This window comes from Melanotaenia boesemani, chromosome 7 (assembly GCF_017639745.1).
Source record: "Melanotaenia boesemani isolate fMelBoe1 chromosome 7, fMelBoe1.pri, whole genome shotgun sequence".
Taxonomy (NCBI): domain Eukaryota; kingdom Metazoa; phylum Chordata; class Actinopteri; order Atheriniformes; family Melanotaeniidae; genus Melanotaenia; species Melanotaenia boesemani.
Genome location: NC_055688.1, coordinates 23,662,385 through 23,672,491, shown reverse-complemented (window position 1 = coordinate 23,672,491; position 10,107 = coordinate 23,662,385). Strand labels below are relative to the sequence as shown.

The 10,107-nt window shown below is 39.0% G+C and overlaps 1 pseudogene; it reads right to left on the bottom strand.

Annotated features, from left to right (window-relative positions):
- Positions 1-7,305: 7,305 nt before the first annotated feature.
- Positions 7,306-8,883, bottom strand: LOC121642786 (annotated as a pseudogene).
- Between the last annotated feature and the right edge of the window lie 1,224 nt (positions 8,884-10,107).

Genomic DNA, 10,107 nt, shown 5'->3' with positions numbered 1-10,107 from the left:
CCATATAAAATACACATAATCTAATTAGACAATGTTCTCGGACGTGGCACAGCCTGTTTTTGATCAATATGTAATAAGATCTGGTATTAATTAATGATGGTTGGGGGTGGAGATTTAGCAGCAGGAACACTGCAACTGTAAAGGTAAGTAAAATTGCAGCAAAGTGCAACACCATTAGGAGCAAACAAATAACACAGTACATATTTGAGAGTACCAGAATTTGTAGCCTTTAAAATCTTGAGATTTTCTTCTTTATTATGCCGTGGCTCAGCTTGCACCACTCTATTGATCAAAGGAATTATGTCTGCTTGGTTTTCTATTCACATCTACCATGTCTGAAGACTTTTCCATATGTAAGAAGATAGCCTGAGAGAAGGTGACCGTAAATCCACTAATTAACACTTCTCCTTCAAAGAAGCACTCTTCAAATTCTACAGTTACAATTTTTCTTTGCACATCAAAAACAGCTAGTAGATTTGACTTAAGGAAACTCATCACATTGTCACTGGATGACAAGATGATCAACATGTCAAACACAATGAGAGTTTTGTTGTATGGGTTTTAGAATCCAGCTATCAAAGTAACTATTCCAGGTTTTCACTCAAGCTAGAAAATTTATCCTGAGTTATATACATATCTTTGAATCCACTCGTAACCACAAGTCAACGTAGCGCAAGGATCTCTGACAGGGAGGGACAGAGAAGTCAGATTGCAATCTGACCTGTTTTGCTGCTGGTGGTGGCGGTTATATCTGTAAAGCATGAGCGGTGGGTAGGCCTGCTTGTGCTTGTGTATGAGAGTGTGTTGAGGGAAGTCACTGAAGCAAAGACAGAGCATGCACTTGAATGATTGAGGTTACCTGGGTGACCTCATAAACCAAAACCCGTGGCAGACTCCCAAGGTGAACGCTGAATTATGCCGTCATTAAAGGACAGAGCCAGTTGCCAAGGTTAGTATGTAAAGTATAATCATCTTCCTCCCTCTTCTTCCAGTCACTCATTAGTCCCCTTCACAGGCCAGCAGAGATTACACCTTGAACTTGCTTGACAATTGCTATCTGCCTGCTGGGAATGGGTCCTCTATGGGACATTTAGATACCCTCCCACTATCAGCTGAAATAGCCAGGCTTACAATTCTGCCGCCGCAGTGTTTGCTTGTGCCTGCAAGTGTGTCTCCTCTAGCCCTAACTCTACACACAGCTCATAGAGCTTGTCCCATAAAAAATGAGGAATGCTTTGACTTATTGCCGCATTATGTCCTAATTTATTAAAGAACCACTGGGATGAGGCCTGCTGACATTTCAACAGTTTGTTAGAATTAGCATCATCTGCTTTCTCTTGGTGCTTAGCGGTGATTCAAATCCTCAATGCTGAAAAGGGGTTAGAGTTAAGGCCTCAGTAGCATTTCTCAGTTGCAAAGTACAACAACATTACACAAACATGTATAAAATTGAAGTTCACTCTTCAAGAGTCTTTTTGTTGAAAGTACCACAATGGCAAAGAAAATACCTAGTGCAATCAAGCATGGACACCACTTCATCACATTTGTATGCACACAGGACAGCCAGGTTTAATCAAACCCAGGAGGGTACATTTTACATTTCAAGGAAATTGTATGCTGCAGAAAATTAACCATACTATTCATCCCATAATTTCCATTTGTTTACCCGACACTGACCACTTAAAAAAGAAGCTCCACTCAAAGTCAAATTAAAATCTAGATATTTGTTTTAATTATTAAACAGTGGTTTGCCCAGTGATACCTATTCTGAATATTTAAAGTTATTACTATGAGATGAGTAGCAATCTCATTGAATATTGGCACAGTAATGTGAACAGACTGTTTATGTTTGAATAAAGTGATAGATAATGTTTATCCACTTTCCCATTTACTCTAGCCAATTGCCTGTTAATGTTGGTATCGGACGCTTAGAGAGGGTATTCATTTCAAAATTGGCAGTGACACACAGCACACTTCAATCTATGATTGCTTTTGGTTGGATGTACAGCTGTTAAAAAGTAACAGATTCTGACTCACTTGATGTGTCTCCTTTGAGTTACGCACACATTGCCGTTCCATCTAGTCAGAAACATTTTCGAGGCTTTGTGTAAATGCTTTCATGACAAGACAGCCACTGCATCAGGTTACCGTTCTGTTGTAGGTTTATAGCATCAGAGCTTCTGACAGCTCATCTAAATCCCCTTTAGAGAGTACAGAATTTCATCAGCCCTGTCTGAATTTAAAAATCAAGATCACTATGTTTTTATTTATTTACTTATTTTGCACAACAGTTGTAAAGAGGCAAAAGAATGTTGTGCCACATCTTACAATGTGAAGCTTAATAGCCATAAAGAAAACTGTATTCTGATATTTCTTAGTATCTGTCTTAGTGTCTTGTGGTGTATCGTTTGTTCAGATGGATTAAAGGCAGCAGAGATGTGCTGTAAGCAAAGTGTAAGCCCTCCATGGTAGCAAAAGGCTTTGATCTACTCCATGCTACTGAATGTGTTGCAGGGTGCAAATCTTCGTAGCTTTCTTGTGTCCTGTACTAAGGACTGACCCTCAAGATCCAAATGGTCAAAGCAATATTCAGATTAGCAGAATGACCAATACATGTGTGTTAACATTAAAACATATAAAAGGTATTAGATATATTAAATACAACCTTACACGTTGTCTTATTTCCAAGTGATTCCTAACAAATACATTTCAGTATAAATAAATATATTATACATTTATTCATTGTGATGACCAAAAGTATTTAATTCTGCTTTTAAATTTAAAATGTGAAGGCAGAATTAATGACATAATCTGGTCCTTTCAAAAGGGTGACAGTCAGGTGTGAAGTTGTGTCTTAGCATTTCCATTTTTTTTTTTTTTCTAGAAAAGCCATGGATCTGTGAAAGCATTTACAAAATCTTTGCCACACATGTAGCTGGATTCTGCATCATGGGTATAACAATGACATTTCTGAGGAACTTAGAAAAGGACTGTTGGTCCTTTTGAGACTTGCAAAGGAAACAAACCAAATTTAAAGTCACTTTTACCCTCCCTAGGTGTGGCCAGCCAGCAAATCACTTTAAGGACTCTCACATTGGCTAAGATTAAAGTTCATGAGCCCACTTCAAGGAAACAGTGAAAAATGATTGTGTTGGACCTGACAGCGCTGCAAAGAAAAAGTCGTCTGGTCTCCAAAAAGAATCACTTTGTATAGCTTTGTTTTAAAATGTGCTTGTTATATGATTTATTATAATTACCATTTACTGAAGATCTGTCCAGGGTATTCTTGCTCTACAACAACCTTCTACATGGCTCTGAATGGGATTAGGGCAGGAATAAAAGGTATATGGGCAGATGGGTATTATAGTTAATTATTCACTGAGTCTCCACAGCTAGTTTTTGTGATCTACAGTTAAAGAAATTAGCTATCCTTATATTTAAGCCAAATAGGACATGTGGATCATTCCCCACTATGTTTTCCACCAAACAACTTTACTTGTTTCCCTTTCCCGTACCTTCATGAATTAGAGCCATTATTAGTTTTGACACAAGTTGCGTAGTCTTGGATATGTGAACTCCAGGGATAACTCACTCATCGAATTAATTCACATACCACATACAGTATATGTATTGTATAAACTCCAGTTCACCTCACAAATATGAGTGTATCTGTTAACTTGTGGCCTTGACAGTACAGCAAATCACAACTGATCTGCGAGTCAAATAGAAATAATTTGCTACACATAGCCTCAGAAAATGCAGACCAAACAGTGTGGCCCTTGTGCTGAACATACATCTGTGGTAGCCAGTAGCTTGAACTCTTAACACATCCTTTATTCCCAAACACAGTCCTGCAGAAGCCCAGAGACATCCAGCAGGTAAAGCTGACGAATGGGCAGAGGAATCAAGCTCAAATCTCCACCACACAGGATGCACTGAACAAGGCCTGATACCTGAACACCCCTAGAGGAATGCTCACAAGCTTCTGTAGGAGGATCCCATTTTGATATGCTATCTTCCCTGAACAAATTATGCAACCTCTCTGTCACTGTCCCTGTCATCCACGCAGGTGGGAGGATTGATTACATTGTGGTGATCTGTTAGTGTTAAGTGTTCTTAAACAAGAAAGATGGATTCTGTGTGAGGCACTTCCCACACCTACTTTTTTATGCAATGCAGGTTTACTGAAAAAAGCTCAAATACACCTTCTCTCGTTGTGGATGTCAAAGCAGGCAATTACACCATCTTAATTGCCATTGACTTGAGAAATATGCTTGATGTGCTCAAAAGACGTAAGAGCTGTGATGTTTAACTGGTAATATCATTCTAGGAAAAGAGTTATGAAAAAAATAACGGCCTAAACTATAAGTGAAATTATTCCCCAATAGGAGAGTTGCAAAGTTGGTGGTGTCACATGTCAATCTAAGCATCCAGACCTTAACATTTTCTAAAAACCCACTTTTTTCTAGAAAGTCTTTTTTTTTTTTTTTTTTTGATTTTGTACTTTCAAATTGCAGATTCAGGAGTGAAAAATATGTTGGTGGTAAGGATAAGAATTTGTGGTGGTATTATGATTTCTCCAAACTCACCAAAGAAATAAATTGTATTCCTAACAAGCAAATTCTAAAACAAGCATAACCACATTAAAGTATTAACCCCTTTCACCTTGGAGATCCCTGCACTGGGACCTGACCATATTTGTTATAAATAGATAGCCAGTGGCATATTCTTTGAAGGTTGACAAGTAAAGGAAACTGAAGAGGTCAGTTTGGACAACAATGACTAATAGGTGTAACATTTGTTGTTCTTCAGCTGTGCTATAACAACATGTTAGGAGGTCAAAGTCATGTGAGGGATTTATGTGTATGTACACATCTACTTTACTTGACTTCCTTGATTTGTTATTGAGGTGCCTGGTCTGAGTAAAGATAACAAATAAAGGGTTGATATTTATTTAAGTGTTCTTATTGGACATTCAAGGTTGTTAGTTTTTCACTGCCAAAGAAGAAGAGTCACAGCAGGCTGCTTGACTACCAGGTTTAACTGTTTATCATGTAGAGAGAGATTGCTCGTTCTGCAAGTTGTAGTCTGTTGCAGGTCAGCATTTCTGTTGAAGGACTCCACTACTCTTCTAAAATGTTTACTCTTAAGTACAATTTTGGTTTCTTTTAAAATCTATCTCATATTGAACAGATTTTTTTTTTCATATTTGTAAGAATTATTCATTCATTTTCCATACACACTGTTACACACAACCTGTTCAAGGTTGCAGAGGTGCTAGAGTGTATCCTAACTACCATTAAGTAAGAGGTTCGGTGCACCTTGGATAGGCGTTTTTAGAAGGCATTATTACAATGAATCTAATTTAAATGACATGGGCAAACATCAAGGTACTTATAAACGGTAATTATGGTAATCTCGCACTTTCTGTAGGTCTTAATGTGAGCTTTATATGTAACTGCCAAGGCAGAGGTTATGTTTTCAGTGGCGCTGGTTTGTCTGTCTGGCTGTCTGTTAGCAACACAACTCAAAAAACTATGGGTGGATTTTGATAAAATTTTCAGGAAATGTCAAAAATGGAATAAAGGACCAAGTGAATACATTTTGGGGATGATCTAGATCTCTGTTTGGATCCAGGAATACTTTGAAAGAATTCGTTACTATTGGGAGATAGGGATCATTTTGTCATTACAGCTTCTAACTCAACAGATAATACCCAGAATCACTGGCAAATAAATAAATAAATAAATAAAAACTACAAAATGACATCACTGAAATTTGTAAATTTTAAATATACTAACAGTTTTCTCAGATTTCTGTCATTAGAGAAAATGTAAATTTCTTCAATTACGCCAAGCCTATTATAGTCATTTGCTTCATCTTGGTGTCTGAGGGTTTGTTTCCAGCATCAATGGTTCTAAATAAGATGTTGAATCTATTCTGATGATGAAAATAGATAGTGATATTAGTTTGAAGTTTACATAAGACTGTTGGCATGGGGTTGGTAACTGGGTGGGCAGTTGGGTCTATTGGGGTTTTTTTCCAGGTGAGTTTGGTGGAGGTCTGCACTCTTTGAGTGGTTCTAGTTAACTTAATAGTTTGGCCGTCCTAGCTAACTGTTCGAGTTCTTGAGGTTTTTGAACACTACCTCCCAGTTTGTAAAGATGTAGCTTTTTCTACAAATTATAATCTGAAATACAACAAAAAAAAAATTAAAAAATTCTCACTGGCTATGGATGTGATAATGGGAATTTAAGTGTTCCCTCCACCGAGTCACTGTTGAAAAGTTATGCACATGTCACAATTCCATACACCATAGCCCTTTGGCTTTCCACTTCAGACAGTATCTTATCAATATCAGTCAGGATCAGCTGTGTATTTTTCTGTGAATTTCCTCTGACAACAAGAAATAACAAAACACTTCCTGTGTGTAAAGTCATTGCACTAAGTGCAAAACTGGCTCTGAGTGCAGAGGTATTTTACATCCTCTCAAAGGAAACCTCATGGCTGTGCACTACAGACATCACCTTCAGTGCTCATTAAAAAAAAAAAAAAAACAAGGAAAAGAAAAAGAAAACAATATACTGCATAGTTGGTTTGCAAATGTACCCATGTATTTATATATACTTTGCATGGATGTGTCATCTGCATACAGAGATGGGATAGCTATCTAAAACTATTAGGAATCCGTACCCACAAATTAGCTTACACGCAAATGTTTTCTCAGAGAACAAGGAAGAGTGTCAGCATTCATGACGTCTGTACTGTTAGTGACATTTCTGTTTGACCATTTAGTCTGCAGCGTCTTCTGTCACATTACTGTTTAATATTAGCTCGTCCTAAGTGATACCTTGGCAAATGAAATATAGTAATTCTTAATAGTTTTTGGCACATCCTCAGAAAACTTTTTTTCTGAACATCATATGTTAGCACCAGACAAAAAAACCTCTATATAACCTAATATAGTATGTGGTAGCTAGGATATGCTCCAGCACCCCTGCAACCTGAATAGGTACAAGTGTGCATGGAAAACTAATGAATGAATATTTTAAATCTAAAACTCAATGCAGAAAACATGAGAGCCCTGTGTGCATTATGTTGCTAATATGAAATCATTGTGCATTTCCCAGCAGTTGCCCACATTGATACAGGAACTGATAAGAGATAAAGCATAAAGTTGTGATGCTTTACAAAATTTGAAACTGGTTCTCCAGTTGAACTGGTTCTCAATTCCCGTTCCTACTAACATAAATAGCTTTGTTGATCTTTTCAAGCAGTTACTAAAGGAATGAAGCCAAACTCTTATTTGCCCTATGGGGAAGTGGCTGTGGTAGCTGGATCCTCAGGTTGATCAGGAGCTCCTGTTCTCTGAATAGCTTTCACAACTGCTGCTGAGGCTTCTGTGCAGGGGACATGCTTCGTCCTTTCAATGAGTGGAGTTACAAGTGCTTTTCCTAGCTGCTCCAGGAACACCCTCCTCTTGTTCTGCTTCCGAGACATCCAGGTCGGGTTGATCTCTCTCCACATCACAAAGGCATTGTAGGAGGAAACATCAATGATGTTGTGGAAGATGACCAGGGGCCAGCGGGCAGTCATCCTTCTGCAGCTGTATGTTCCAATCACCTTATCTAGGTTGTCCACACCTCCTTTGTTGCGGTTGTAGTCTAGGATGATGACTGGCTTCCTGTCTTCACGATCGCTAATGTCACCGTCTGTGTGCAGTTAGCTCAGAAGAACTACATTCATGTTTTTCTTTGGGAGGTAAGAAACTAGAGTGGTGGTGAGCATGAAGGCAAACTTTGATGAGAAGACCTCTCTCTCCTTTGATGCAAGCAGTGTCACACTGTGACCCCTCAGTCCCTCTGTCACATCAAGCACAACTCACATCCCCTGGTTCTTTTCTGGGCATCCACTGGTCAGCTTCCCGGTATAGACTTGCATTTTCCAAGCATAGCTTGATTTGGCATCACAAGCCACCCATGACTTGATCCCATATTTTGCTGGCTTGCTGGGCATATACTGCCAGAAAGGACAACGACCTTTGGACAGAAGACATTAGCATCAGTGATTAGTATCAGTGTCACAGAAAACAGTCAAAGAAATCAATAGTGAAAATCACTTTTATTACAAATATGAAAATAGATTACCTCTAAATGGAACCAGTTGCTCATCCACTGTTACGTCAGACCCTGGATTGTAGAAGTAGGGCAGCCGCTCCACCCACTTGTCCCAGACCTCTCTTATGGCTGCAAGTTTGTCTGTCACATGTCTTGCTGGGCTTGACTCACGGCCATCAAATCGTAGCAGTCTTGAGTAGCTGTGAAAGAGTTTGAGTGGCATTGTGGCTTGGAAAATTGGCCTTCCACTCTCTGCATCCCATAGACTAGCTGCAGCCTCACCTCGGGACCTGTTTACACCTGCTAAGATTAGCAGCCCTAAGTAGGCCTGCAGGTCGTTTTCATCCATAATTTTTCCAGCTGTCTCCATATTTGTGAAAATTCTCCAGATTTGTCATCTCCAAGATTATTTTTCTATTGCTGGTGTGATAAACAGGTAGAATGTAGAGACAATGTCATGGGCATGAAAAACGGCATACCTTGTGGGTCCTGGGGTCATCTTTATGACATTTTGTTCTGCATGCCTGCCATGTTGGTCATATGCTGCTGAGGACCATGTTATTTTGCCATTTTTTGAAAGGAAAGTCTCTCTTTCCGCTTCAGGGTTTTCTTCGTCTTCTAAAGATGATTCATGCTCTGGGTTGTATTCCTCCCAATTTTCTTCATCTGATACATCCTCCACTACCTCTTCTGAATCAGAGTTGTCTTGCTGGACATCTGAAAAAATCAGCTCTAGAGCCTGTTCAACTTTATAATGAACACTCATGGCTTCAGCACAGAGAGAATTCAGGGTCCAGTCATCTGCAGAACATTTATAACCTCTGGAAATCCACAGAAAAAGAGCTCTGCAGTCTGCGAGAACGCCACCTATCTTGTGTTGTTTACGTCTGCTACTGTCTTGTTCACGTTTACCACTAATTGATCTGAGACTGATCAAAGGCACAGCAGTCCGCGAGAAGACCACCTGATTTGTCTTGTTTACTTCTGCTACTGATTGATCTGAGACACAAGTAAAACATTGTAACATTCTGTGGTGTGTAAATAACTCTGTGACCTTGATTTCAACTCTATTTGCCTCACCGGTCATTTTGACCCGAAGACCACCTTTGTACCTTTTTTTGTACAGCTTACATGGAAATGTGAATAAAAGCAATATTTCACTTTTTCTACTGTTGGGGCCAATCTAGGAAAAATCATAAAATTTCAAGTTAAAAAAATATCGTTTAGGGGATTTTTTTCTTTTTTTTGTGTTTTGTTTTTAACACAGTGGCGGGTCATTTTGACCTGAGGACAACAGGAGGGTTAACCAAAGATATATGATGTTTAACACAATACCAGGTTTGATGACATTGTATCCAAATATTACAAAAACATACAGTTGTATTCATTTCTTGAAAAATAGCAGTTTTGGACATAGGAGGTTTGCACCCAACAGCAGCAATTTGCTTTTGCCAACTGCACTGAGCAGATGTAAAGTCCTAGAAATCATCTAGTTTTATTTTGTCCATATGCACATTCTTCATAATTTTGATAATTTCTCTCTGTCACTCACACAGAACAATGTGACCTTACTCAGTAAGGACTAGTGTGTAAAAATACACATTTATTACAGCTGGGTAAAGATTATCTTTCGTAGATGGTCTGAGCTGGGCCCCAGTAGCCTATTCTTTCCCACTGAGCAGCTTAACCAGAAGAGCAACAACAATAGGTTGGCTGTGAAAGGTCGCTGCACTCAAGGCCAAAAAGCAAAAGCGATCAAAAGGTCATGACAGTCAAGCTGCTGCTAATGCGTCCACAAGTAGCAGACAAAGATGTTTTACAATATCAGGTTCATCCTTTCTGCTGCCTTAAAAGAATGAAAGTGATGCCATGGTCGTGCAGAGGCAGAGAAAAGTGCAAAATGGGCAGTGTCACTATCGTGTATATAAACAGGAGGTGACAGGACTGAGAACATACAAAACTGTAAGCACACAGAGATGAATGTGCAAGT